Source organism: Salarias fasciatus, chromosome 13 (genome assembly GCF_902148845.1).
Source record: "Salarias fasciatus chromosome 13, fSalaFa1.1, whole genome shotgun sequence".
In the NCBI taxonomy this organism is placed as follows: domain Eukaryota; kingdom Metazoa; phylum Chordata; class Actinopteri; order Blenniiformes; family Blenniidae; genus Salarias; species Salarias fasciatus.
This window is the reverse complement of record NC_043757.1, coordinates 11,647,389-11,654,320: the sequence shown is the minus strand read 5'-3', so window position 1 is coordinate 11,654,320 and position 6,932 is coordinate 11,647,389.

Genomic DNA, 6,932 nt, shown 5'->3' with positions numbered 1-6,932 from the left:
AAAGGACACGGTTTTCTTGGCAATGTTGGACAAGCAGTGGGGTTCAGACAATATATAACATTTTTGGCTCAGTTGCCAACATACCTCGAGGGACGTCGCTATGTCTCTCTGTCTGTCTGTCTGTCATCTTGGCCACAAATGTATTTCAAGCTGAAAATAAACAACTACTTGATGAAATGCTGTTAAACTTGCAATAGAAATTCAAGAGCCCATGCGGATGAATTATTGGTAACTTGATGATCCAGTAAGATCAAATTTAAAATGTTGTTTTTTCTTGTACTATTTACATTTAGCTGGGCCAAAGTGAAAGACACAGCTTGTCTCCACCCACATCATTTAGGCGAGGGGCCTTGAGCAAAGCCCCCGAACCTCTGACTCCACTACGCTGCATAGCACCGCTCCGTGGCTTCTTGTAGGTAACGATTAATAGAGATGTCAAATGTGGAAGAACAATACATAAAACAACAACAGCTGATCTATCATCCAGATTGTGAGAGTGCACAAATAAAGAGAGAGGCAAAGAGTACAGAAAAGGCAATGAAGCACTTCGAAGATGAAGAGGAAATAGACATCAGTCTGCAGATAGAAAACTCTGATCTGAGCCTTTCATTAGAGTGTCAATATGCTCACTTGTGTGACTTTTGACCTTACACAGAAGCATTGCTATAGGTTTTTAAAAATGAAAGGTCAATATAGTCTGAAAAGTCTGCTGTTCCTCATGAAAACAGCAGACATGCTGTGTTGCACCATCAGTTTTTGTGCTTTTCCTCTGAATCAAAGTTGAAGCCACCCTCAGGTGACCATCAGGCCTCATCGGTCCACATGGCAATCATGCTCCAGCAGCAGGAAGCAATTTCCCCTTATCAAAGGCTGAATAGCAGAAAAAAGCAGCTCTTTATTTTTGCCCTCTCCAGAAGAATCAATCACCTTGAGAGTGAAGCTTAACACTTGACCTCTGATGTCATTGCAGCCGAAAGTATTTGGAGACTCTGTTGACCCATCGGTGTGATTTATTAATCACAATCAGAAACTTTAATCATCCGCAGTAGCTTGATAAGTGCGTAAGTGCTTCTAAAAACAAAAAACTTAAATGGAGAGACAAACAACCAAGAGAGAGATGGACCTCCTTTTTAATCTAAAAATGTTTTTATGTACACACCTTTGATGGTTTGAACTGAAACCATGATGCACTTCATAATTTTACACGAAGAACTCCATGTAAACACTTCAGCCAAAAGGAAAACTCAACCCTGAGTCATTTCTGAACATTGCTTTCGTCGACACATTTACTCACTCTGTAATTTCTCAAAGTAGAGGTGAATTAAAAAAAAACAAAAAAAAACAAACAAACAGACAAGTTGGAAAAACTTTTACAGATGAATTTTAACCTCCTTGAAAAACCACTTGGGTCAACGCTCATTGTGTCGGCCTATAAAGACATCATTATACTCCTCCACAATGAGTCTGGATTTAATACAGGGCTCACAGATGTGACCTCAACCCTCAGCTCTGACATATCGAGCGGCCTCAACGGTCTTTACATAACAAGCTGGACCTACCTGAAAGTTCGGCAATATTGTTGGCCTCTCTCATGTCACCTCCTGTTTGTGGAATGAATGAGCTCATTGCTGACACCAGTCAGACTGGGGCATGGCCTGGTGATGCTTAAAAGCAGACGGCACTGAAACAAAGAAAGCTCCGCTCAGTAGTAGAGTCGCACAAATAAGACAACGTCACCAAGCAATATACTTTCCTTCAGGTCTCTATAACAATGTGCGCATTGTTGAAGGTGAACAGAAATTTCATGTGGACATGCTTTTACAAATTGCTGGCATTGTTTGTGAGCCTTGGGGACCTTGTTTTGTGGTTTTATGAAGTATTTGACTTTCAAATGAACCTCTACCTCACTGCAGACAAAGCAGAGGCTGTTCCCACTGCAGCGTACCGATGATGAAACTACGATCCACCACACAATCACTCCGCCGTTGTGTACAGGACTTTCTACTGGTTCTTAAAATGTGAGGGGAGCCCACCCCGGGGGGCACCAGTGAGCATCTGGGAGCAGAGAGGCATGGCAAATACAGGGTAAGGGCCTTTGATGACTTTCACGAACATCATTTTCTCCCACATTTTCACCCCATTTTAGAGAATAAATGCTCATAAAAGTAGAGGCTAAAATGATTGCATTCCATGAGGATCCATTTTACATGCATTTTTTTTTTTAACAAATAAATGGATTATCGCTGTAATTATGACAAATTAACATAATAAGATAAGTTTCAGTCCAAAATCATACCAGTGAGATTTCAAGACTGAATTATTGACTTTTTTAAAAATAATAAAATCTTTTCTTAACTTTTTTTTTCTTTCACTTATCATGCCCTCTGGAACAGGTTAAAAATAACATGAAAATCATTACTCATGAATGGAGTTTAGTGAGTTAACTTAGTTAGATAAAGTATGTGTGGCTTGAGAGTTTGGAGAAAAGGTGTGTTAGTTACACGATTTGAAATTCCCAGCCAGTGATAAATATGCTTGGCGTCCATTTCAGCTTCTTGAAGTATATGTAATGCACAAAGAGGACGAATATATGCAAAAATAAATTATTAATACCAAGTCAAAAAAACAATGGGGGGACTACAGGAAGTGAAACCACTGTCTGTGGATGTGCATTTCTTTAATGGAGAAACTTTCACATCCACACAGATAAGAAGCAAAATTTAATTAAACAAATGTGGAAAAAATGACTGCATTTCTTTCAATAATGACTCCATACCTGCCTCAAGTGTGTGCTTACATGGTGTGGGACAACAATATGTTCTTCAGGCTGCCATACCATGATCAATGAAGTCGGGATTTGGAGTCTGACCACCCGCCACCCAAGGCTGATAACAATTGGGATCAAAGCAGGTGCTGCAAACAGTCTTTGAAACAACTGCTCCCAAAATGTGAGCAGGAGGCGGGGTGTGGTGGGGCAGAAATAGAAAGTGAGCCTCATAATTAAGGTGGTTCACATGAATATGCTCCTTGCTGCCAGTTGTCTGTCTCTCCTGTTGCAGTCAATCCTGAAGACCGGTGGAATGGTAATGATTATAGGATGGGAATAAATAGCACCATCGTTGTCAGTGAAGCTAAAATACCCAAAACACAGGGCCTCAAAACCAAAACAGGGCAACAACTGTTGTGGGAGAGTAAGAGATTAAATCCGTTTAAGAGTACTTTCACACTTACCCTGTTTTGTGCAGTTGTGCTGCAATGAGAAACATTTCCTGGCCTTAATTTGTTTTTTATGTCGGGAGCTGAGAGAGAGCCGCAAACACAATTCCCACAAACACTAAAAATCGTCTCCACACTGTGAAGAAAGAGAGCACTCAAACCCACTTCCAAAGAGGAGAACAAGCCGCAGAAGTGTCGTTTTTATGAAGCTTTATAAACACTTCTCCAAACTGAACTCACCCGACCGCTCGAAAAGATCAAGAACAATACGCCGCGGATTACTACTGTAATGTCACTCTTTACCCCGACACAGAGGTTGGACGTGACACATGGGACTGTCAAAAGTGCTCCAACACACCTTCACAATCCTCACTTTCTGCCAGAACATTTCAGCGTGTTTTACGAGGAGAATGGAAATGATATTGCGCCATTAAATCAATCATCTGTTTAGGATTTTAAGCTTTGTCCAATCGCCCGCCTCCTGGTGCCACCGCACGACTTGGGTAATAGAGCACAGCTTGTTGGTTAATTGGTAATTGGAAACATAGCTTTACCAATAAAAGCCGGTACAAAGTACTAATTTCACTCCTAATTCAGAGCAGCTCAAATGGACCGTGAGCGAGAAAATGGCTTGAAGTGCATACCAATCGTCTTCTTTAAGAAAGCTCACAGAGAGGAGCTCTGTTCATTTAATATCCCCCCCCAAATTAAAGGAAAATGTATGAATCAGTCATCTGGCCGCAGAGTTAGATCATGCTCTATGACATCATGCTGGATGGCTGAACGCTGCTGACCCAACTCAGCCGCGGAGGAAGTCGGATCTGTACGTCCAACATCCCTGGAACAGGCCGATCCCTGCACACTGTCGTGCAGCGCTTAGCCATCGCCTGCTGGACGCACGTGTTTACAGTGGGACTTCAGATCGTGACAGTTCGGAGCAAATATTCAACAACACGACCGGCTGTGTTCGGGAGAAAGAATGTTTCTTCACTTCAAGGCCCACGCAACCAATACACAAAATGGAAACTATGAATGAACCTCAGGAGTGTGTTCACAATGAAGTAGACTACAATCGCAGCATATTCAGACCAGCTAGTGACGACAATCGTACAGCAACCACCAAAAAAACCAAAAAAAAGAAGCTGCATTTATAAACTATCAATGTACTTTTTTGACTCAACATCAACAAACACTTTTCTCTCTCTTTCTTTTTATATGTTGTTATGATGCACGGAGTTGCTTTTACTGCTCGTAATGACAGCACACTGGAGGGTTTTATATGCCACGGTAAAGAGAAAAGGTTAACCAAGTGAGCCATTTTGAAGTGCAGGCTGTATTTTTCTCTGCCACAAAGCATTGCAGAGCTCTGGCATCACGGGGCCGGCCTGCCCAAGAATCCCTCACGACAGTTGGTTTCAGCAGTTGTTGTTGACCAGCCGAGCTATGCCGCAGTTGGGCAACTCCTGTTCTCCGTGTCAAAGACGACGCCACATGTGTCCCCTTATAAAGTCTGTAAAACACACCACCGAGCAAATGTGTCAGAGAGCAGCTCAGCGGGCTAAACGGGTGACGCAATGTGTGCAAACGCTGACAGGTGGGATGGCAGGTCTGAGACTGAGTGGAACAGCAAGAGATTGCGAAAACTTTTACCAGGATGGATTAGAATCTAAATTCCTGCGTGGTGAGAAAGTCTCTGTTTGTAGCTACCATTTCGCTTGAGTGAGAGGAGATGACAAAAGACTCCAAATGTTGGAAAGAATGAATAATGGGTGTTGTAAGTGCAACATGTTAGTGTAATATTGGCATATTATTATCCACATATGTAAGGTTCAATATTTCATGCTTTAAAAACAAAACAATTACCATAAATAACATCCTGCGCTGCAGACATGTGATCATTTCAATAACCCTATCCAAGACATTTCCAGAAATTCCTCGGTCTGCTTCCAGACAATAACATCATCCAACTGCAACTGTGTAATATCAATAGAAATGCAGAGTCGACAAGTCAGAACGCTTTCAAGATGTTCTTTATCTAAATCTGATAGCTCATGCTGAAAGACAAAACACTTTGATTGCTGAAGGATAATAACCTGACAAGATTAGAGCTAATCTACAGTGAGTTCCATACTTGAACTTTAATTGTTCCTGGGGGGAAAATTGTTTTTTCAGCACACTGTACAGAACTGTCAGATAATAGACAAAAACATAAAAAGTACAAACATTACAACACTAGAGCCTGCTGTTTGGGGTAACTAGCAGTAAAAAGTTCTTGTTGTAATTGGTCATTTTGTCCCTGTAGTGTGGTTAGATATTAACCGAGGTGATGTGTGAAACCTTCCTCTTTCGCAGTAACAAGGTGAATGATGGTCTTGTTATTTAGCTCAGTAATCCTGAGGTTGTATTCCTCACTCTGGGTGTTGGGAGTACGGGTCATTAATGTGCATTTCTGTTTCTCCCTGTGAAGACGATGGGGCCTCTGGGGGCCTCTGGGTGCCCTTGCTGGTGCGCGGTGGGGCCTTCTCCCCTGAGTGTCTAATAAATGGGCCCTAGACTGGTGGGACTCTGTGGTTTGGGACCTGGTTGGAGCTGGGATCAGGGTCTTCTTGTCTCCTGGCACCCTGTGGCTCCTCCTTCATTTGGGGGCTGCTTCCTTCATGTTCTAAAAATACTAAATCTGCTTTGGCAGATTATGATTTGGAACTCAAATCTCTCTTTTTTTAAGTGCTGATACTGCAACAGTAGAAAACTCCCAAGATTGCAAAAAAAAAAACAAAACCTACATTTCTACAGCCATTAAAATGTTGCTATTTTCTGCACCATCACACTGCAGAATGACTGATTCAGCAGTGTGTCTGTCGGATCACCTTTGGGAGAACCAAGGGGGCAGCCCTGGGCAGCTGTCGTTTGGGGAGCCACACACACAATCTCACCATTGTGTACATGGTGCAGCTGGCATGAGGCTGGAATGCCTACAAAGAGTGAATCAATCAGAGCCCCTCCTGAGTGGACCGGGCCTGTTCTGTGATACGGGCAGATCCTTAGCAGCTGTAAAATATGGATCCTCAGAGCTATAATCCTTTTACAAGGCTCTACTTTCACTTCAGCCAGACCATTTGGGAGCAAATGATCATCGTAAACCTAGCCCAGTAATTCAATCTGTTTAAGTAATAGAAAGAATCATAAACTTGCATGGCACATTATGCTCGCAGTCCAGACGTGTGAAACAGGCTCTTTAAGGAGATCAAATGAAACTCACCAGCACATGAGATGAGCTCGGGCCAAACAGTGGTTATAGTATTCTCACCTCATGGTGAGAACGTAGTCCAGTCCTTTCTATATGGAGTTTGCATGTTCTCCCTGTGCATGTGAGTTTTCTGTGTTTATTACCGTTTCCTCTCACCATCAGAAAACATGCATGCGAGGTTAATTTGGTACTTTAAAACTGTCTTCATTTATCTTTGTGTGTGTGTGTGTGTGTGTGATGGGCTGTCTGTGCTGTGCACCCACTGACAGCTGGGACTTCCAGGAGAGGCACAGAGGAAGCATCACAGTCTTAGATGAAAAGCTTAACTTGCTGCAGAAAAAGCTTTCACCAGAACCGTTCACGTTCAGCCTTTCCCCTTTCACCTCATGGACACAAGCATTTTCACAACTGAGCCCATATGAGCCTCAGATGAAATCTATTTTGTCCTCCAACAGTGGGCAGCTCTGAA